General features: G+C 35.8%; 1 protein-coding gene across 1 annotated transcript in view; it reads left to right on the forward strand.

The window, feature by feature from the left end:
• The window catches only part of DACH1 (dachshund family transcription factor 1), a 431057-nt gene that overhangs the window by 259572 nt on the left and 148104 nt on the right, over positions 1 to 23381 (forward strand). The window lies entirely within an intron of this gene.

Raw genomic sequence — 23381 nt, forward strand, 5'->3', positions numbered from 1 at the left:
ACCAGAGGTACATTTCTGCTCAGATTGTTTTACTTTTACAAATGTGGAAAAGTTGGCAAATTTCTGGAGCTCAAGAGTATCTTTCCCACATAATTTTCACTACTGCTCAGGGAGATTCTCTCTGTTGAGTTGTAAGAACCACTAAAATAGGTTTTCTATTTTGAATAAGTGAGAAATGAAAGTTAGTTCAATTTGAAAGAAGGCTATAAATATAATTTTTCAAATGCAGAGTGGCTTAAATAGGCTTTTGAGGACTGACAACTCAGTCATAACCTAATTAAACATTATTTTAGGGAAAACATGATGTCAGCCATTTGTAAATCGGGGATTGTTTATATATATTTTCAGTGCTACAGAAGTAGTGCATAGAATAGAAAAGTAAACATCAATACAGTTTAAGCAGCTAGATTTATCAAAATAATTCTTACGGCGTCTTCAGTTTCAGATTTTTCCAAGTCCCCAGTGACTATAGTGCAATGAAACAAAATTATAGCTGGGAGATAATGTGTACTAATAGGAGATGTTTAACCGATGTTATCTGCATTCCTTTCTGTCTGGTTTGTCTTCTTCTTTCAACAAAGTAATGCCACTCCTATTAATAATAGGGACTACAATTTTTTGAGTATTTACTATGGAAAGGAGCCACCGTGTTTTACATGTGTGAAATTATTCAGCGCAACTCTGTAACAAAGAGGCAGGGGAGAGTGGTGACCATCTCTTTTTCTAGGAAGGAACTGAGGCCCTGAGAGATCAAATAAATCCTCCAAGGTCAAGGATCTGAATCCTAACTGGATGTCAAAGTCTGGAAGCTAAATCCACCAGGTGCTCTGAAGAGAGCCGGGTAGTGAGGTCACACTGAGGCGGGTAGAGAAGGGCATTCTGCACGGGGCTCTCCCAACAATGTTTGTCTTTACTGTGAAAAGAAGGTGTGCATTTAAACCCTTGTGCCAAACGCTAGATATTATGTAACCCTACTGTGCAAAAGACACATAGTGTCATTCTACTTATTTACTTCCCTGTCCTTAATTTCCATTCTTTATTAATTAATGTATTTATCTATTATTTAATTTTTGAGACAGAGTCTCACTTTGTTGCCCTTGGTAGAATACTGTGACACTCAGCTCACAGCAACCTCAAACTCTTGGGCTTAAGCGATTCTCTTGCCTTAGCCTCCCAAGTAGATGGGACTTCAGGCGCCACCATAACCCCCAGCTATTTTTAGAGATGAGGTCTCACTCTGGCTCAGGCAGGCCTCAAACCTGTGAGCTGAGGCAATCCACCCGCCTCCGCCTCCCAATTTCCATTTTTTAACTGAGGAGTTAAAGTGTATATATTTGTTATGTATAGTATGATATTTTGAACATTTTTTTTGTGGCAAGAACACTTCAAATCTACTCTCTTAGCAACATAGTATCATTGTATAATGACAATACCAACTCCAGCAAGTGCTTTAAGATTCTAGGTCAGCTGGGCCGCTCACAGGAGTAGGGTGCCAGCCCCATATGCCAGAGGTGGCAGGTTCAAACCCAGCCCCGGCCAAAAACAGCAAAAAAAAAAAAAAGATTCTGGGTCAGAAAGACCCTCAATGCATGTTGCATAGTGAAAACCATAGCTTATCTTACTAATTCTGAGAAGTAAACCAGTGGATACATTTCAAGTGACTGGTTGATTTGAATGATATTTATCACTTAAAATACTAGTTGTCTTTCAGCTTTTGTAGAACTAAATTGAATTACATTCTCTAGAATGGAAAATGATTTTCAAATTTGAATGCCCTATCTATTGACCACCTGAAAATAAATTTGGAATTTAAATGCGATTTTCATTGACCACCTAAATCATGTTAAGCTGTAAGTTTAGACACCCCCCATTGTCCCACGCCCTCCTTCCAAGCCCTAGCTTTACACCTGTTTGCCCACAAAGTTTGTTTATGTGTTTATTAATTTACGCTTCTATAAATTCAGACTTGCTGTTCCGTCTTCCATGTGTGTAATGTACCCCTCATTAACCTATATTTCCAATGATCCTTTTTCTGTGGAGGCTTTTCCCATTTGCATGAGCACACAAGTAACAGTGAAGACACAGTCCTAATAGAATGTAATGAGGTCTTTTAACTATTTGAGATTTGGGCTTTCTAGTGCCATGACCTTGAGTTTTCACAGAACGTCAGTAGTTTTCCTTAGAGGTATAATCCAACTCCTGGTCTACATGCTTTCTAAAAGTCACATATATATATTTCTAGTTCAATCACTACAACCATGACGTATTCAATGATTTTATGAACACAGTACATATCAGACCTTACCACCTTGTTTCCCAAATCCTTGCAGTGAATACCAGGGGATCTTTTCTTCTCCAGCAGAGTGTGATCACCTTGAAGGCAGAACTGTGTCATCTTTGTATTTCGCAGTATTTAGAGCAGTGACGCACATCCGGCGAACACTCAGTAAATGAGTTAAGTGAAAAAGTGAGTCAATCATTGGGAATCCTGAAAACACAGAAATATTAAAGAAACAATATTTTCAAGCTCTACCGTTTTCAGTGAAAGTAAATGTATAGTTTATTATTTGAGATCATCTACTTATCAGCCATTTGATTATTCTAAAAATGAGGAGGAACCCTATTTTCATGTTAGCATTGTTGTCTCAGCCTGTGGATTTTACCACTCAAAATGGTGATTTGAGTAGTTCAAAAAGATTATTGTTTTGCTTACTGCAAACCTGCTAATTCTTCACTCTTGTCATCTCAGTTACTGAGAATTCCCTTTTCCATTTACTTGCTGTTATGGACTGAATGTTTTTTGTCCCCCTAGAGCAGTGGTTCTCAACCTTCCTAATGTTGTAGCTCTTTAATACAGTTCCTGTGAGTTGCGACCCACAGGTTGAGAACTGCTGCCCTAGAGCTCTAATATTGAAACTCTCATCCCAAGGGGAAGGTATTTAGAGGGTGGGGGCTTTGGGAGGTAATTAGTTATGAGGATGGTGCAATAATGAATGGGATTATGGCTCTTATAAAAAGAGGCCAGATACTGTCTCATTGGCACTCAATTGTGTGAGGCTACAGTGAGAAGTCAGATGTCTACAGCTCAGCAGAGGGGCCTCCTTAGAACCCGACCATGCTGGCAATACCATGTCAGACATCCAGCCTCCAGAAGTGTGACAGATTCTTGCTCTTAAGCCAACTGTTCCTTAGTAATTTTTTGTAGAATCCCAAAGTGATTAAGACACTTGTCCATTCCCCAAACCTTGGAGCCATCTCTGACTTTCCTCTCTAATAACCCCATCTAATGTATCCATAGATAGACCCACTTCTTACCTCTTTTATCATCATTTGCCAAAGTTATCGTGAAGGTATCCTAACCCAATTCCTCTTTATCATAGCCAGAATATCTTTTTATTTTTATATTTTATTATATTTTATTTATATATATAAATATATATATTCTGAATACATATTCATATGTATATTATATCAAGTCAAAATCTTCTGCATATAACTATGCTAAGTCCTGTTTCGTTTAGTGTATTGTAATAAATTCCTTTGAACAGCCTGTAATCCTGGCGTCTCCATTCTGATTGCCCTTCCTCCTGCTCTCACCTAGACTCATCTCCAGCCACACTGGCCGCCTTGACATTTCTCTAACATCCCAGGAGTGCGCCTGCCCTAGGGCCTTTGCATTTTCCTACCCTCTTCATGGAATCCTCTTTATCCAGAGATCCATATATCTTGTTCTCTCATGTCCTTCAAATGCTACCTTTGATTAAGACCTCTGTAAACAACCCTATTTTAAACTGCAACCTGGCTTCTCAATAAACAGGGTGAGGGTGATGAAGTTCGTGTGCAATTTAAAATAATAAACTATTTTAAATGAACTTTATGACCCCCCTCCATATACATACTCCCTCCCTATCCTCCTTTCATGTTTTGTTTTTCTCCATAACACTTAACACAGTTAGATATGCTATGTACCTTATTCAGATCTAAGAACAGGATGCCACCACGGTGAGGCCCAGGACTTCATTGTCCAGGTTGGTCTTTACTAATCCCAGTGCTTAGAAAATTGTCTGCAACTAATATTTATTGAAATAATGAATTGAGAGATATATGTTTTGGGTCACCAAAAAATATGGAAAATACAGTATTGCTAAATAGATCTAATTAAGAAAAACTAAGGGTAGATCAGTTGCCGTTGCACAGAAGCAGTGAAGTTTCCTGAGTAATCTAAGGAGAAAACAATGTCCTCAATAATCTTTGCATGCAGAAAGTGATGATGAAACAGTTAAAACATTTATTTTCTGAATGTGACATGCTCTAGGAGCTACCCATCACTTCAGCTCATGTTTACACATTATGCTACTATAACTGCTTAAAATGTAGGGATTTTTAATTGAATTTTATGGCTGGTCTACATTGTTGACAGTAATTTTTATGTTATAGCTTATGAGTTTAGTCATAGAAAGATACAGAGATTTTCCATTGATGTAATAAAATATCTATAAAAGCAAAATGGTGTTTCCTTAGTAGATATTTATGTGATATCTCTGTAAATCTCTAAGCAAGCAATTATAAATAAATCCATTTTGAGAAAGAATATTTAGTAAATTAAATGATTTTCTTTAAGTATTAAGAATCCATGATATATTCCTAGGCCTGTTACACAAAACATGTGTATTTTAATGCAATATTTCATCTTTTAGTTATAATACCTTAGCCTATATTTTCAGGTAGAATCTCAAGATTTCTTATACTATTTCCTCATTTTAGAGATAACCATTTTAAAACAGATTATTTCAATACACAGATTTTAAAAATGAAATACTTGTGACCAATTTCAAGTGGTGAGAAAGAGGGTATTATACTCCTGCACAGCCTTTGAGTCTCCGAATCTCTTACCTCTCCTCCTTAAAGAGAGGCACCCCCTTCCAACACTTTTTGGAAGTGCTCTAAGTTTTCTTTTTGTTCTTTCTAAATAAAATTTCTCTTTAACAAAGAATAAAAAAAATAAAAAATAAAAATGTATTCTATGTTTGTGTCTTTACCAATTGGATTTCATTCGATATACCAAAAATTATAAAGAGATGCATTTTATTTTCTTTCATATTATATTAAGGTCTTAAGCAATTTTTGAAATGGTCAACATAGGTTTTTTTACTTCGAATAATATTGTTGACCTCTACTTAGGGTGATCAACCAATTCATTGAAGTGTTTAACGTTTTATTTTTTTAGAAGCATTTAGAATTTTAAATTTTCAGAAAACCATAGTTATCAGTTCACTTCAGTATGAACCTGAACTTCACTGCTTCATTCTCCTTCCTAGCTATTAATAGTCGTTCATGATATTTTACATAATTCCTCCTGGGAGATGATGATGAAATATGGGGATGTTCCATTATTATTGACCTTTAAGATCTTTTAAGTTAAAGATTATGAATATTTTGTCTCAAAGCATACATAATCTTGCTATTTTCTTTTTCTTCTACATATTCCCACTCATCAGCACTTTCTTGAATTTTAAAATGTGTAACATTCATTTGACATTTTGCCGTCTAAAAATTAAATTTTCATGCTTGCTTTGAATGCATCTGGGAAACTAGAAATGAAATTTTGATAGAAATACAAATACCACTGGGAAGGAATGCTATTGATTACCTAGAATGTGTGGCTTTCACTTACCAATTAAAACATATTAGCCAAGTCATCAGGAAATGGATTGGCATCTATTTCTTCAATCATTAATAGATAATTTAGGTCCATCGTCTGTAAAGGCTTTCCAATAATCATAAAATGTTAGAACATAAAAGATCTAATTAGTTTGCTAAAATAAAGATGATCAAAATCATTTTCGGAGTATATTAATACATGCAAATTAAAAGACAAATCACAAAACACTGGCTTGGAACATTTGCGCCATCATCAGTAAGAGTAGTCTCTGCTGTGAACTGCTAACTTAAAACTAATAAAGTTAACAATAAATCTCCAAGTTCAAGGCCCTTTATATCATCCTACTTCAATCCCTACCTCCAGTCAATCTGGCATTACATTTAAAATTCCATCCTAATTCTTGCTATAATTCTATGTTGGTGTCCTCTTATGTACTACATTTATTCTTGTGTCAAAATTTTAACTCTGATGCAGATCTCTAATAATTATATTGTAATTAAATTGTAATATTGTAATATTTTCTTGAACTCCAAAACATTATTAAAACGTTAATTATAAGGCATCGCCTTCATTGGAATTCCAATTCATTGAATTGGCCTATTCTGAACCATCTTGCTTAAGTCTAGGCAGTTCAGAGATGAAAAATGAAGCTTTTACTTTTAAGGAACCTAAAAACCTGTGCAAGAATGCTGCATTTTTTTTTTCTTGTTAAGATTGAGATCGCCACGTTGTAACTGTATTTCTAGAACATCATTTTCAGATTGTATTCCCTTTTACTTTTAATGCTCAAATAGTGTTGACTATTTTCCTGTTTCGAAATCTCCCAAGTCTAACACTTGTTAAGAATGGTTATAATTGTCTTTCTATGACTTTATAAACTAAAATGTCATGGCAAATTTTTATTTTTTCCCCCAGATGCTCCTTTTTCATCCTTCCTCTCCTCATACGACAGGTCCTTCACCCACAGTCACGATATAATCTATGGGGGAAAAATTTGGCCCTGCCCCTTGACTGTTGGTGCGGGATGCATGAGAGCCGGAGGCTCAGCCAGCATCTTTAACAACTCATCCTTGCTCTGTTTCCACCTGACCTCAATACCTGTAATCTGAACGTTGACGTTCCTTCTTTATAACAATTACTTCCTCAGTCATCTAATCCTGTGTCCTTTATGCTTCCTGTGTATCCCCTCACCTAATCATGTGCATGCTCTGTAAATAGACATTGTCCCCATAGGGTATTTGAGCTACGTAGAGAGTCTTTATTCCAAGGACTACAAAGGTCATATATAAAACCACACCTCGATTTTACTACTTTCTGTTCTTTCTGTCAATGAATAATAACTAGTTATTCCTTGTGAGGCAAAATTAAGTCTAGAGATTCTTATTTCTAGATTTATATGTGATTCATTTGTTTGGCTTTGTGTAAGAAACATTAGAGTAACTTTTATAGTCTTGTTCTTATTATCTGTAGACAACCTAGAGTAGCCTTTGATTTATAAGATTAATCTATAATTGGGACGCTCTAAAGTGTCCTAAGTTCCCTAAAATGTCATCAGATACCACAACAGGACTCCATGGAAGGGAGGGTTTCTGAGCACTGTCATGGACTTCAAGAGGTCACAACTTTTTTCATAAGAATGCTAATTTATTAATTACTTTTTAAATACTCCCATTCACCCATGAGTATACAGTGGAGTTTTGTAAAGGCTACACAATTTATGACATCACAACAGATGGAGTGCAGAAGTGGATGTGAAAATCCAATTTCAAGGCAGTCACTGATGAATTTTGCAGAGGAATAAAATAAAATATTTTACTTTACATTGTATTTTTAAAATCTATTTGATTCTCATAAAATGTGTTATTTGTCCTGATATTCAATGAATTTGTAGTTATTTTAAGTAATAAATATGCATCTTTTAATTTTAATTTTTTATCTTAAATATGGTAATATTGATAAATATAATCCTCATATGTACATCTGTGAAGAGGTCCTGATCCAAAATGTTTGAAAATTGCTGATAGCTAAAATTATGGATTACAAATAAGACTCTTGCTTTTAAGAATCTATCTGAGAAATCTTCATCAATTTACAGTATGTTCCATAGTGTAATTTCCTTTTAAAACTGTGTATAGTCAGTGCAAGTGGTGAGGAGAATGAAATAGTCTCCAATGAGATGCTTGAAGATCATAGGTTTTATAAAGCAATGTAGTATTCTCAGGAAGGTTGACAGTTAAGATGAACTAACATTTCTTACAAAATTTTTGAAATTTAAATGTTCCAATGTTTTCTTTCCTATTCTTTCAGTTAAAACTTTAATCTCATCATCTGTCTTTGCTAAACTTTTCTTTCATGTCACTCATTCAACTAACATTTAGGAACGGCAGCCTTAAGGGCCAGGTACACTGTCTTGTACCTGTAACCCTAGCACTCTGGGAGCCTGAGGGAGGATGATCCTTTGAGCTCAGGAGTTTGAAACTAGTTGCTCTCTTGCAAGAGCAAGACCCTGGGTCTACAAAAAGAAAAAAAAAATTATCTGGGTGTGGTGGTGCACACCTGTGGTCCCAGCTACTGGGGAGGCAGAGGCAGGGGGATCACTTAATCTTGTAAGTTTGAGATTGCAGTGAGCCGCATCCACCGCATCCTTGCCAGGTCAACAGAGCAGAACTCTCTCTCAAAAAACAAAACAAACAATCAAATAAAAATCCCCCAGCAGTCTCTGTGCAGTTCTTTCTAGTTTACAGTGAATTATTTGGAACTGGAAAATTTAGTTTGATAAACACACATTCAACCTATACTGTGCACCAAGAATTCCATTTTCAAAGCAAGGCTTCACTTTATAAAGACATTTCAACTTTTTAAATATTTAAAAACACAATGCAAATGCTATATAACCTTGAGAAAGGTTTTCCTTTGATGCTCTTCATACATTCCTTAGACAGGAATGGTTTTTAGTGATATTAAACAGGTTTTCTTTCATTTATTGATGTGAAATGTTTACAACATATTGTGTGGCTTATGGGCTGAAGAATACTTCATTTTTTTTATTCTGAAGAACAATCATGATGTTTTCTTTTTGTTTTGTTTTTGCAGTTACGGCCGGGGCTGGGCTTGAACCTGCCACTCCCAGTATATGGGCTGGAGCCCTACTCCTTGAGCCATAGGCGCCGCCCATGATGTTTTCTTTATATTAATTTTCACCACTTTAGGTTTCCATAGAGGACATTTCCAAAATCTATGTGCAGCATAAACACTTCTTTTAGTTAATTGTAGAAGTTTAACACTGACTGCATTTACAGCTCCATGGGTATAGTTGAAAATTTACATATTTAACAGAGTTGGTCTCTGGCATGGTTTAAGAAAATTATCTGTGTTATTAATTATACTTTTTAGCATAAATGTGCTAATGTCATTTACCTAAATGTAAAAAGGAAATTGATGGTGATAAAGATAATAATGAATATAATATAAAACATTAATTATATTGTTAGCAAATTTTGTTCTTTTTCAGCATTTGATGATTTTTGTTTAATGAGTCTGTGAGTTAAAGTTTATTTCAACATGATTGAAATTGCTATGCTTATAATTAGTTTCAAAGTAATTTCAGGTCTTTTTAAGTGAATCAAAACTTCAATATTAATGAATTCAAAGCTAAATTTCCAAGCTAAACTAAATTAAGTGTATATCTACATTTATACTTTTCGTAGTTATTAACTTTATTCCTAAAGTTAAATGTTGGGTTAATACTTTGCAAAATGAGTATAAAATTTGATTTAATAAAAGCACGTCTGTCATTTATTTATTATGTATATCAAAATTATTTCTTTTTTATTTTAAAAATACAGGCTACCAAAAGCTGGAAAGAAATAATCTCTATGGTATGTAAAGCTACAAAAATCATAATTATCAATATTTTTAAGTGACTCTTTCTCCTTTTCTTAAGCAGTTTTAAAGATACTTAAAGCATAGTCCAAAATTAGAGTTGACAATTTCAAATACAAACCAACCAACACAGTAATAAAATCAATACTTACATTTCCCTGGAGGCCACTATTTACTGTTCGCTGCACCATTTCCTTAATGGAATGGCAGTTATGTTTGCAGAAACCTTGTAAGTACCATTTTTATGTTTTAACTAAAAGCAGCTTTCTCGAAGAAGTATGATAAAGAAATTCTTGAGTTCCTATAAAAAACTGTCATGACCATTTAGTAGTTAATCAGAGTGCAGTGAAAGCAGCCTTCCTTTTTATTTTTTGATAAATATCCTCTAGGATTTCATAGGGAATGATATTTTGGCTAGTGTCAGCAATATTTCTTCTGCATCTTCGTTAGAATGAACACTGACTTAATGTTTAAACATCTCACTGTAGTTAAACAACTTGCCCAGTTTAAATGGACACAGCACACATTGATAATTCCTAGGGTACACTGTATTTGGGCGTTGCTCTTGGCAGTGTACCTCTTAGAGAAGAAAAGAAAAGAAAGGAGAGGGGTGAAGGAAAGTAGCAGTTTATCTCCACACAGTGGAATTATTGGCAAAATGTGACTGACAACATGATTTACTCATCTCCTTGTGTTGATTCTTCCTTTTAATTGTCATGATTGGATGGTTAATTTCCTTTCATTGTTCATTATTTTGTTCGTTATTACAAACAATTGTTTCTGAAAAAAAGACTTCAGCATTAAAATACACTATCGCATCTGTGTTTCCTTTTTTACTGTATTTTTCATTGTGTTTGAAATTATCTACTATAAATACAGCCGGGCCTTGTTCAGTTTTAAACAGATTTGCATTTTTCCTCAAATTTGATCAAAGTTAAAAACGACATTTTTTCATATTTGCTTCTGGTTTTGTAGAAAGGACAATAATAGCACTCAAGATGGAAGGGTATATTATACTTCCAAGAGGAGTTTATGCATGATTAAACTTTGTTCTTTTTTAGTAATTGTACAAACTGGAGAAGTTGTGTGAACAGAATCCATGGCCTTTTATAGAGGGCGTGTTTTGAAACAGGATATTGAAAATCAAGTCTATTGGCCAAATCAAGTCTTTGTATATGATGATGTCAGCAACTCTGTCCTGTGATAAAGCTGCAGTATTTTCATAACAAAGGACAATTCATATTCACGTATTTAATAAATGGTGACAAAGAGTGTTCTCACTGGATTCATACGTTTCCATCAGAACCTTTGTGGCTTCTCTCAAATTCTAAATATTGAGAGTAAGATCAGAAATGAATGTGGTGTTGCATCAAAATTAATCGCTGAAGTTATTACTTACAGCATCACATGTATCCACATTCAGGCTCCTCACACAAAGCTTTGAAGAGCCCTACAGGACTAACCAAATGTAATTGATACAGAATCATCGCCACACAACAGCTGCGGTAACAAGGTGCAGCTTTTACTTTAATCTACCTTTCTTTCTGAGAGTTTATTATGTTTTTGAATATATTCTTTTGTAGATCTGGGAGCTATCTTTTTTATGGAAATTAATCTTTTTAGACGATTTGTACTCTCTTTTTCAAACACTAATACATTCATTCAAGTATCCTATTATTCAGATCCAGCTGGCTTTTATCTGGTGATATTTACTTCAAAAAGCCAAGTTAAATGGTATCATAGATTAATTCTCAGGGCACAGGCAAAGCTTTTTTAGAGAAGAAAACATGATTTGGTAATTACTTGAAATATCATAATAAAAATCACAGAAAATGTCAAAAATGTGTTGTAGAATCCATCGGAATAGGAAACTTCAAAAAGTTGTTTCCCTGGAAATGTGACATTCTGAGTCCATCGTAAGTTTTTATTTCGCTCAAACATAAAACCTGAGAGTTTGTTTCGGTGTTTAGCCCACGATACCGTGAATTTTAGGTTTCTGTTGTTTGTTCACACAAAGCAGTGAAACTTCAAAAGGGGCATTATCCACTGCTATCTCTTACATAAATCAAACTGGAAATAAGACACATTTTACAATTCAATTTAAGATCCCACTGAGACAATAATGTTGCAAGCTGTGCATTTTGCAAAGTAATATAGTAATGTCTAGTTTGCATTTTTGAAAAACCAAATTAATCACACTTTATTGAATACGTTGGAGCAAACCTAAAATTCATCTATTATTAAAAACTTGTGCAACAAACACAAACTATATTTTATACATAAAGGACAAACTCATTTATTCATTAGGATAAAACACTTGGAGTTTGCATTTTATAACTATGAAAGAAATGGCATTTGCTATGGGGGCCGTTTTTTGAATTTTTAAGACGCCCTCTATGCATAGTAAGCTGCTGGAGAATTTCTTTCAGCATGTGAAATGGGATCAGGTTTCACGTTTCCCAGAGAAAGATAGAAAGAAGGCTAAAAACTTGGGGATAGGAAAATAAACATCACGGAAGTAAGTGACAAAATAGAAAGGGACAATTCATGCAAATGAAAATACTCATATTGTGTGTTATTTTCATGTGGGCAACTTAGAATAATATAATTATTTTATGGCTTAAAAAAAAATCCCTCCCTGGGCAGAACAAAGGGTAATCATGCTCTATCATTTTATCAGGCTGAAGAAAATAAGTTCTTTGTGCATGTATGTATTTGGTATACACTTCTAACAGGATGTCACATATGGTATTGGACATAAAATCATTGTGACATCATTTAAAAATTACTGCTGTCATGATATATGTTGTTTCTGAGAGATCAGTACTCAGGAATTCTAGTGATTGTGAGAATTAGGAATAGTGAAGATAGTAATGGAGAGTGAGCAAAGTAGAAGGGAAGTCTGGTCTGTCTATGTTACCAGCGCATATTTTTCAGTGGCAAGGTAGTAAACACGGTTTTGCTCTCTGTTGATGTATTATAGACATAGCAGTATTGAAACACCTTTGCAAATTTAATTTTTCTGTAAATAAGTTAAATCCAACCTTGTCGCATTTCATAAACCTTTATATTAAATCTCAGAAGTTTTTGGAGGGAGGATTTTTTTTTTTTTTTTACCATATCTAATTGTGTTATTCAGGGATGGTCTGAAAGCGTCTGTTAATTCTGACTCTACCGAGTACTCTGTTGCTTTTTTAATAGGAACTCCATATCGATGACTCACAGTCACTGGTAGGCTGTTGCCCTCTGTCAAGAATGGGCAAATTGTGTCTCTGTGAAGGCTTCCGAATATGATACACGTGGCTTTTAGTTGTTTGTTTGAAAAACATTTTCATTGCAAATATAGAGGGAACGATGGAGTCCAAGCCATTGGATTCAGATACGGAGTTGAGTGTGCAGCCACCACTTGTCCTCACCCAACATAATTGTTTTGTCATGTATGGCTCCGGAAACTAATTTGTTCTTCAGTCATCTTCTTAGAAAACTCTAATGATAAAGAACACAAGATTTTTTTTTTTTTCTATTTCATCAATTTTCCAGTGGCATGAAATACGAGATTCGGGAATCCTTCCCTGGTCATATCAATGTCAATGTAGTGGATGACAGAACTCAGGATGATTATTCCCGATGATGAGTCCCTTCTCCTCCTTCTGACTATCTGATACATCACTTTAATCATATCTCTCCTCTGCCTAAGATGATGACCAAACTCATCATCCTGACACCTGAAAACTTTCATAATCTGGCCCCAGCCTACCTAATTCCCTCTGACTGCTCATTCTTCCCTAACATGTACTTTCTCTTCCAGTCAATGAGCTACCCAGCTGTCATCCAGACCCACCGTTTATGTGCCAGCGCTCTGAATGTGGCGTGCTCTGTTGCGCAGTGGAAAGGATTTAGGGCGAAGGGTTACACAAACACGTTCCAAGTCCAGCTCTTTTCCAAAGAGTTATGTGGCCTTAAGCATTTAATTTAATCACTCTGAGCCTTAGCTTCCTTTGCTAGAAAAAGAGGGGATTATGCTTTATGGTGCCATCCTCACAGAAAAATCTTCCCTTAATAAACTATATGAAAAGATACTTCCCTGACACACACGTTTACTTGATCGCAAATACACATGTGTACATGCAAAGACTCTTTTCACCCTTCTATTAGTATCTCAATGAATATATCATGCCATTTTATATGTCTGCTCATTGTTTCATCACCCTCCTCCCAACTAGGATATAAACTCCACGAGAATATAGATTTTTATCTGCTTTGTCCACTGTAATCTCCCCAATGCTTACGACAATGATTGTCACAGTGTTCAGTACACACTAAAAGAATGAATGAATAAATGAATGATTTCAATATTTATTTTGTGTTGCCACATTCTATCATTCAATTGTATTCAGAAAAATAAATTGTATGTTGTGTAGTGGAGTTTAAACATAGTTTGGCTTCTTAGCCTGAACACTACAACATTCTTGACATTCAAAACTTTTTGTTTTCTGTCCTTTTCCTCTGTTTGTATTTTGTGTGACAATATCATTATCTTAATAGTCTGATGGTTTCTTCTTTCCTCTCCGAGATTTCCAATAGGCTATGTTAACTTTGGAATAAACACAAACTCAAAGTGTTTTTCAAAGCCATCTAATTTGTCATCCAGAGTTTAAAAATACATTAACATTAACTTAAATAAATGCACACAATAAAATTATTTTCAAAAAATTATTTTTACCAGGAAGTAGAGAGTTGACACGGTTCAAAAAATACGCCTTCTTTTATTATTAAAGTCTTAACACTTTTGTGTTAAAATAGATAAATATACAATTGGATTTAACAATTGGATTTAAAATAGATAAATATGCACCCCTCCCCCCACCACAGCAATCTGTACACACGTGCATTGAAGTACAAGTCATCTCTGCATTTTTATTTATTGGTGTGTCCACAACACAATTATGTTTCTTTGTCAAATGGTTCAAAGACTTTATACTAAAGTCCTAAATATACTCCAGATGTTTCTTTGTGAAAAGCAGCTCTTCACAGAAACCCGTAGAGCAAGATTTCAAAATTTACATGGAGAAAACAGTTTCTGTGCAGCCCATTTTAACTAAATGGAGTTCTTAGTTGCTTAATCGGGTTTGAAAAATCATGTTTTAGACGATAGTTGAAGTCGTCAGTGGTGATTTCACATAGATTATGTTAGCTGACAGCAACATTTTCTGTAAGTTTAACAAGGTGTATCTATCCCGTTTCTTCAGGTCTAGGCCAGTCATCTCTCTATGAGAGAGGACACGTGTGCACCGTGGACCACACATGGCCTTAACATTCCTAGATGTGGTAGAAGAGGGAACAGAATAGGCAAAAAGCAGGAACAGTGCCCTATTTTAAGATTGGATGAAAGACTGAAATTATTTAAGACAGATTTTATGATAGTAAGGAAAAACAACAGGTCATAGTAATTTTTTGTTATAGATGGTCATTTTCTAATCAGATAGCTATTTATTTTTTAATAGTTAAGGACCTCCTAGAAGAATTACTTTTAATAGATACATTAATCTTTACACTGAAATCATTTAAAATCTGGTGGCTTTGTTACTATTATCAGTAGGTAATGATAATTTAGATAGATGTTATTTTTGTTAAGTTGGAGATTTTTTAAAAATCATGTTTGACTACTTTAGAAGAGATAGCAGTTTCATCATTCATTATTTATTTTTTAATGAGACACGTGCCTTTTTAATATTGATGTTGGGGAAAAAAATGTTAGGTTAAAAAAAAAAAAAACATTGAATGTGGCTTGATTAGTCCAATACTACCCTGAATTGTTGTCATTGCTTTTGTGAAATTAAAACTGTGTTCAGCCCTGGATTCTTGATTGTGGAGTCATTATGTGACCTTTGGTGGGTTGCAGACTCCCTTATTTTTTTCACTGGTCACATTATTATAACACGTATTACACGAGATAATTTTTGAAATAAAAAAATGATTAAGGATATTTAAATTTTACTTTCTGCTCACCGGTGAGATCTAATGTCAGAAAATCAATCCTCATTTACAAACACGGTTTTAAAACATTTTTAGTATTTTAATCTTATTGTCCCACCAATTTAAAAAGAATATCATGGCCATTTATTCTTGGGATAAAAACAAATGCTTGTATTTAATTCTCAAATTGGAGTATAAAGGTAAAGATGAAGTTATCCATACTGCTGGTAATCCTCTTAAGTAATTTTTCCATTGCCAGCAACTAAATTTTATTGGTCATTTTTACCTTGAATGCCTCCTCCCCAGTTTCATGAAAAACTGATGAAAAATCTTGGAATGGCATGTCTTCACTACATATAAAAGAGATGATTTGGTTTCACGTAAACAGTGGCTTTCACCAAGTCTGCCGTCCGCTTGTAATCTATGCTATAATACAATGTGATTTCAGTGTTCCTTCAAGTGTGCTGAGTTCTGCTCTTCTGCAGACAGTACCTCTGTTTAAAGCCACTTGTCTCTATAGTGTTTGTAAGGGGAGGGGGCTTGTGATTACTGCGGATCATAACTAATTATCATATTGAGAGTTGGACAAATGGCATCTTTACACACTATGCTTAGTTGTGTCTGTTTGTTTTTTGTCCTTGGGTAGGCCGTTTATCTTAAATAGTAGTTAGGATTGTTAATGTTATACGTTCATTCCTTATTAATTGAGGGTCTCAGATAAGTCAGGCATTTGCGTCTTCATGTTGATTGTCTTATTAAAATGAATGTTTTAGCTTAGAAGTCGAGAGACCTGAATATTATAACAATGCATTAGCACAGCCCTTTGTAGTTAAGAATTTGTTGTAACCTGCATTAAATTGTAGGAGTCATACACATATACCAGCATTTGCTTATTCCTGCTCAGCTCCTTGCGATATTTTTTTAAATTATCTAGCCTGGTTCATTTGGGACTTATTTTGTAGCTTGTAGTCAGAATATAATTTTAATAGAAGTACATTTATTCTTTCTATACCTTCATAAAGCATCATGGTTTTAGCTCCCACCTCCAAATAGATGACTTCCAAATCTCCCTTCTGTCTGCTTTTCTTCAAAATTCTAGTCCCATATTTCTCACTGCTTGCTGTCAGTCTCTACTTGACTGTTTCTGAAACATATCATATTCAACCATGCAAATATTAAACTGATTTTTATTCATGGTAAAATGGTCTTCTTTATGAGGTTGATTAAATGCTTGGGTTGTGGACTCAGAATTGTGATAGTGTGTCCAAAGCTTAACACAAGGCCCAGCGCATTGCAAGTACATGGTGTATATTAGACACATTGGCACTGTATTGCCTCCTTCATGACGGCCCCCATACAACACTTGTTGATCTAAGTGCCCAAATCATCTTTCTTATTTTACTCAACTTCATTTCCATTTGTATCAAAATGATTACTAAGTTCCATCAGGTTTATTTTCCAAAGTGCAAAATGTGTTTCCTGTTCTTTAACTTCCCTATCTTTAATTCTAGTTAAAGAATATAAAGTATATAAATATCTGCTCTATCCCTGTATCTTTCTTCTATACCACAACCTGCTCAACACTAAAGGCCCTAACATTTGTGAAAGCCCCGTTGGTGTTGACCATGTGTATGCATGTGAGAAGTACTCTGGATTTACAGCTCTCAGCTCTAGAACAACTGGGATTAGTCCCACCTTATGAAATGCTGGGCATACAATGATAAGCAAAATAAACATAGTCATGACCCCATGGAACTTACAGTAAGACAGTAGAAATTGGACCTTTTTCTTAATAGCAATGGTAAAAATAAACTAGTAATCGAAGACCTCTAAGCAAAAGAGTGACAGTGTGAAATTTGTAATTAAAGTAATGAGGGTCCAAAATCTGTTTATAACCGCTAAGATAGAAAAAGCAGAGGTGGAGATAAATTATACAGATGAAGTCAACAGGACATGAAAAGAAATTAAACACTGATGGTGTGGGAGATCAAGATGATTCCCAGGTTCCTGGCTGATGAAACTAGTCGTGATGTCTTTGTCTGAGGCTAACTAGGTTTAGGGAGCGGGTAACCTAACACTTAGATTCAGACATTCGAGAGATCATAAGATAATTCCCATCTCACTTAGGAGGGTTTGGTGCTTTTTAAAACATTCAATTTTGGCCCAAGGGACAACACATTTTTTTTCAGTTTCAACTTAAAGAAGTGAAAACTGAACACACTGCATTAAATGGTAGATACGCAAACTTATTTCAACTTCCTGTGGATAACCCCATACGTGATTATAAAATTATTAATATTACATACCTTGACACCGATTACTTCACTAGCAGTATAGAAAGTATAACTTGAAATTTTATTTGATGTGATTGTAAGCCTACTGGGAAATTACAATATCCTCAGAGAGAAGAATTTCTAGTTCATTGGTTTGCCTAATGGAAGAATAATTGATGAGTTAAAGCAGGAAAAGGTAGAAATTCATTAACATGGGCAATGAGAAGGCTGAGAGATGTAAAATAAAGTTAACAGAGATCCATTATACCAAACCACTTTTTTTGAAAAATTGTTTGAATATATTGGAATGATTATGTGTACCTAGTGGAATCATTTTTACCCTGCTCTTGACTGTAATAGAATGATATACTTAAGCTGTGGAAATGAACCATTTGTTTTCAGTATGCCTTCCACCAAGAACATTGGTACTTGCTAACAATCAGCTCATGGTCCATATTAGCAGACACCCAAAGTTTTAGTCAATATAAATTAAATCTGGCTACTGTTTCTTTCCATGTACCAAATGCTGCACAAATATACATGTATCTGGTCAGGCTGTATTGGTTTGTTTTGTTTTGTCTTGTTTAATTTAGGCCTGAGGTTCCTAATCCCTAGTCTTCCACCTGTTAGGAACCAGACATCGCCTCTTTGGCTTTGTCTCCTGTCCTGTTTCCCCCTGCACCCCCATCCCTCAGTCTGTGGAAAATTGTCTTCTGCGAAACTGGTCCCTAGTGCCATAAAGGCTCCTGTCTCCAGGCTGCACAGCAGGTGAGCAGCAGGCTAGCTAGGAAGGAAGCTTCATCTATATTTGCAGACACTCCCCATCACTTACATCACTCCCTTAGATCTGCCTCCTGCACCTCTATCTATGGAAAAACTCAAATCCCCATACTGGCCCCTGATGCTGAAAAGATCGGGGCCTGCTGGTTTATGGGCTACAGTTTACCTGGTACACACTTGGAGCATGATGCTAGTGAGTCCAAAGACAACCACAGCATCACAAAGCAAAATGTGCTCTGATAGAATTCTCTTCTCCTGCACATACAGTACTTAACCTTTTATCCTTATAACGGTGACTCTATTTTTACTTTGAGTTTCATTGAAACTTTTCTGAAATCTGGTATGATACAATGAAAAATACTTGAAGCATAGCTATCTATATTAGAAATTCATTCTAATCATTTTTGTGAACTCAAAATCAAAGCTATTTCCAATGGAAACCATTGCCTCTGTTAAGGTTTCTAATGTTTTTCTTGTTTTCCATAATTGCCCAAAGTTCCTGAGTAGAAAAATGAGTATTTTTTTGGTAAACGTCTGTCCATTCATTACGTAGCCTTTCAATGTAATGAACGTGCGTGTCATCTCTGATGTACCATTTTCTTTTTAGTTCAACAGTAATTAGCTATGATAAAGAATATTCAGGTAAAATGTGAAAAGAAGTGGTTATGGTTCTATTATTCCATCTGCCACTTTGTGCAGAGTCTTATTGCTACTTTGAGCACCATTGTGAGTGTGTAGGACAACAGAAATATCTCAAGGAGGTAAAGAAATTGAGAATTAGCATACTGCTGATAAGTTCAAGAACACAAATAACATCAGTATTATATTGTCGCTATTGTACATAAAATAACATATCAAAACATCTCTGCATTCAAAAGAAAACATCACAGGTAAAATAGGAGACCCTTTGTAAGGGAAAAATAGTGTTATGTTCAAGTAACACAGAGGATGGTTTAGTTCATGATAGCTGAAGAAAGTATGTCTAATTATTTCCGGGAAAGGAACATATTTCTGTAAATGATATATCTTTGGTATGGGATCAAGGGATAGTTAGATTTCATAACAGTACTATTCTTTCTCTCAATAGAAAAATAACTTGATTTTAGAAGATGAAGCCAAGCAGGATTCGTGTTGCATGAAAACCATTCTGTTCTGTTTTTCCTCAGAACTTTCAAATCAAACACACTGTGTCTGTAGATACAAATTTTAGAGTTTGGGAATGGCCTTCTCTGAGGGCATTATTTTGCAAGACCAGTTAGGATGTCTTTCTGATGTTTTCTTTGCTAAACCACTACTCTTGTACTGGGACATTTTTAATTGTGTCCCCAATTCATTATACCCCTAAAAGATTGCTTCTTTCCTCATTTTGTATAAAGATAATGAAGTCAAAGCACCAGAAGATTTTCACATTCACGTTTGCTACAGTAGATCGTCTGGGCTCACAGAGTTATTAAAAAAGAAAAGACAATAATACCAGCTGAGCATCCATAGCACCTGTGACTAATGTTTACTCTTACGGGGTAGTCTTGTTTCCATTGCGGAGATGGAGCTGCACTCCTTCTAAGTGGTCTCCAATGGTATGGAGTAAACGCCTGCTCCTGCCGTCATTTTCATTGTAAACGAATCTTGACAATGTCAGGTTCCCGTCACCATCTATCAGCGTCACTCACTAAGCGGTAGTGTGACCGTTGGCCCCTTTGAGATTTGCCTTCTTTATCAGGGTCAGGATGTGGGAAAATCTCAACAAACAGTTACATGTCACTTAGGGATAAAGGCCAGTAATCCAGTATTTAAATATACCTTTACTATTTTAATGTAGGGAAATTTAAAAGGCAATTTTTTTTTACTGATCCCTTTAATTTTGTGTTTCATTATTTTATGTGCATTCTATTTAAAGTCCATTTAAAAAAGACTGCAGGCGTCTCTTTTGAACCTCTTCCTCACTGGAGATATGAAAATTCCATAATAAATAGAATTACTGGGGCAAAGATTATCATTGGCACCACTCAGGTACACACTTAAAATTGTTACCATGTTTTAATTAAACAGAAACTAATAATATCATTCCCCCAAACATTCTCTGTTTCCTTGCCCACCTAGAAATTGTGTTTCAATAATTGAAGAGGACATCTTTCCCTTTATAATGATTATCTCTACATTTGCTTGTTCTGTATTTTTTTGTTATTCATGATAGTCTTTGATCATTTACACTTTCAGTTGATTGTTGAAATACCATTTAAAACGTTAAACATCCACATCTTTCCTTTATTTCAGTTTATTTACGAGAAACCGTTACCGTATTTGTTGTTGGTTTTGTTGAACATGCTTATGTCACAGAATATCCAGTTGTATTTTTTTTCTTGTGGTCCCAAAAAGAACAAAAATTGGTGGTTACTTCTCTTTTAGACAAGCAAAAGACAATTAATACTTATTAATAACAACTGAGCCAGCTATATTATATTCTATATTTACTAAATATATCAGCTAAATGTATTTTATATTCACTATGGCTGCATCTTCCGCAAACATCCTCTTTCTTGGTTTGAGAGAATGGACCACAGGGAGAGGGGATTTGAAGAAATCATTTAAGTGAAAAGACAGTTTCTGATGGGCAGAGCTGTGGCTCAGTAATCTCTTTTCCAACGTGCTTCCTCGCTGCCAAGGTCAAGGGAGGGGAGTACCAAGAGAATTACTCGAGGATTGCACATGCTTTCACATCACTGGATAGCTTGATTTCTGCTCTGGTGTGAATTTCTGTTCTATGTTCTCTATGCATTTGAGCAGTAAAGATTTGAAGTGGTAGCTGGGTGGAGAGAGCAGACATCATCAGAATGGGCGGGCCCACAAGTGAAAGCCTTAGAATCCAGATGCAACAGACCTTAGAAGAGCAGAAAGCGGAAGGAGATTTCTACTGTCAGGGACTTGTAAAGTTACGAGGTTCCCCAGTGAGGCCTCCTTAAAGGATCAGAGATCACCCCCTGCGGAGATGCCCAGCATTGCGGCATCTGCCCCCTGGAAAATGTCAATGGCTTCTTCTGCATGGTCACAGAAGAAACAGTCAGGGATAGTTCAAGTAGCAACATTTAGCCAAGGGACTTACTCCTGCTACCCAGAAGGATAGGAGAAGGCAGTGTGGGTGGAAAGCTGAGCCAGCTCCTTAGACTCTAGAACCAATGATTTCTGCTTCATAAGCAATAATCAATGCTGATGATGTCGGGGAAGCAGAAACGAGTGTGAACTAGAGGAGGTCTGTTATACTCAAAATCCGCTCAGGGCTTTTGAGAGACTGAAAAGAAGTCCTGGCGTGGTGGTTCACTCCTGTAATCCTAGCACTCCGGGAGACCAAGGTGGGCAGATTGCCTGAGCTCAGGTGTTCAAGACTAGCCTGAGCCATAGAGAGAATCCCGTTGCTACTAAAATAAAAGAACAATAGGAAAACTAGGCAGCCACGGTGGCGAGCGCCCCAAGTCCTAGGTGCTCAGGAGGCTCAGAGCCCAAGAGTTTGAGGTTGCTTGAGCTGTGACACTGTGGTGTTCTACCCAGGACAACAAAGTGAGACTCTGTCTCCAAAAGAGAGAGAGATAGAAAAGAGAACTTTGACAAAGTATGTTTGGAAGCAGTAATTCAAGGAAAAGTGAAACCATTTTACATTTGCAACCCACCATTACGTACTTTTCGGTGATCTAGCATCCTAAAAGTAGGGACGGCTACTTCAAAATGTAGGGATATATTTGTGTACTTAAAACCTGATCAATCATAAAACACGTATTATAAAATACAAAAAATATAAAATGGGGGTAATCCGACGAAAACAGTCTGAGCTCATGAAAGAGCGTGATAGCACATGAAGCCCCTGGCTTTTCAGAATCGGTATCTCTGTCTTAATGTTGAGGTGGGAGACACTAAGGCAGGAGAGTCTCTCCCATCCATGGTCCCTGACACTGAATCTTAAGGAAAGCTGGCTTGTGCCTGACATACACACATCTTGGACATGAAAGGAAAACTACATACACACCCTTTTTAATATATGTATATTTTAGAAAATTTAATTATTGATATATTCTTTATAACAGTATAATCAGGCAGGGTAAGTCAATTGTTTCAGGCTATAGAAGTATTTGGTTAATAGTGTTCAGCCAGAGACAAAATCGGCTCTCGGATGGGAAGCTTTATTTCCCTTTTCGCACTCTTGCACCCCATTTCTGGCTGTTGCAAAAGGGCCTGTTCAATTTTATTCCACTGAAGTCATGCTGGGATATTAGTGGCTTCATCACTTGATTCCACCGTATCACCACTGCCTACGTGTCCTCCAAGTCTACAGTAGAGGTGTGCTTACCCCTGGAGTTGTCTGTCCTGAAGCCTGTCCAGGGCGTCCTCCCTGTGTGTGTCTAGGGCTAGGAATGAGAGCTCCCCCCACACTTATGCCCCCTCCCCATGAACATGTGCTTTAGGTTCTGAATAATCATATAGCTTTATGCATTGAGTGTTTTTGTGATCTCAGGACTATTCTCCTTAGCTTTTCCCATTTTATGTTTTTATCACCCTTGATGAGGTTTTGCATACACACCTCAACTCCCTATTATGGAATATGTACTTTGAGGCAACTACGGTCATACAAGATTCATCTTTTATTATACTGTAAAGTTAAAAAAAAACCAATATAGTTCGACAAGACTGGAGGAGGAGAAATAAATCAGTTTTTTTTTATGTTTCTATCCCCCCCTCCAATGGCTTAGTAGTTCGTTTTCCAGTGTTTACTATATGATAAATGTTCTTATATAGTAAATCTGCTACAGTCTTTGAAGTGT

The sequence above is a fragment of the Otolemur garnettii genome, unplaced genomic scaffold (genome assembly GCF_000181295.1).
Source record: "Otolemur garnettii isolate 467f Iridium unplaced genomic scaffold, OtoGar3 scaffold00036, whole genome shotgun sequence".
NCBI lineage: Eukaryota > Metazoa > Chordata > Mammalia > Primates > Galagidae > Otolemur > Otolemur garnettii.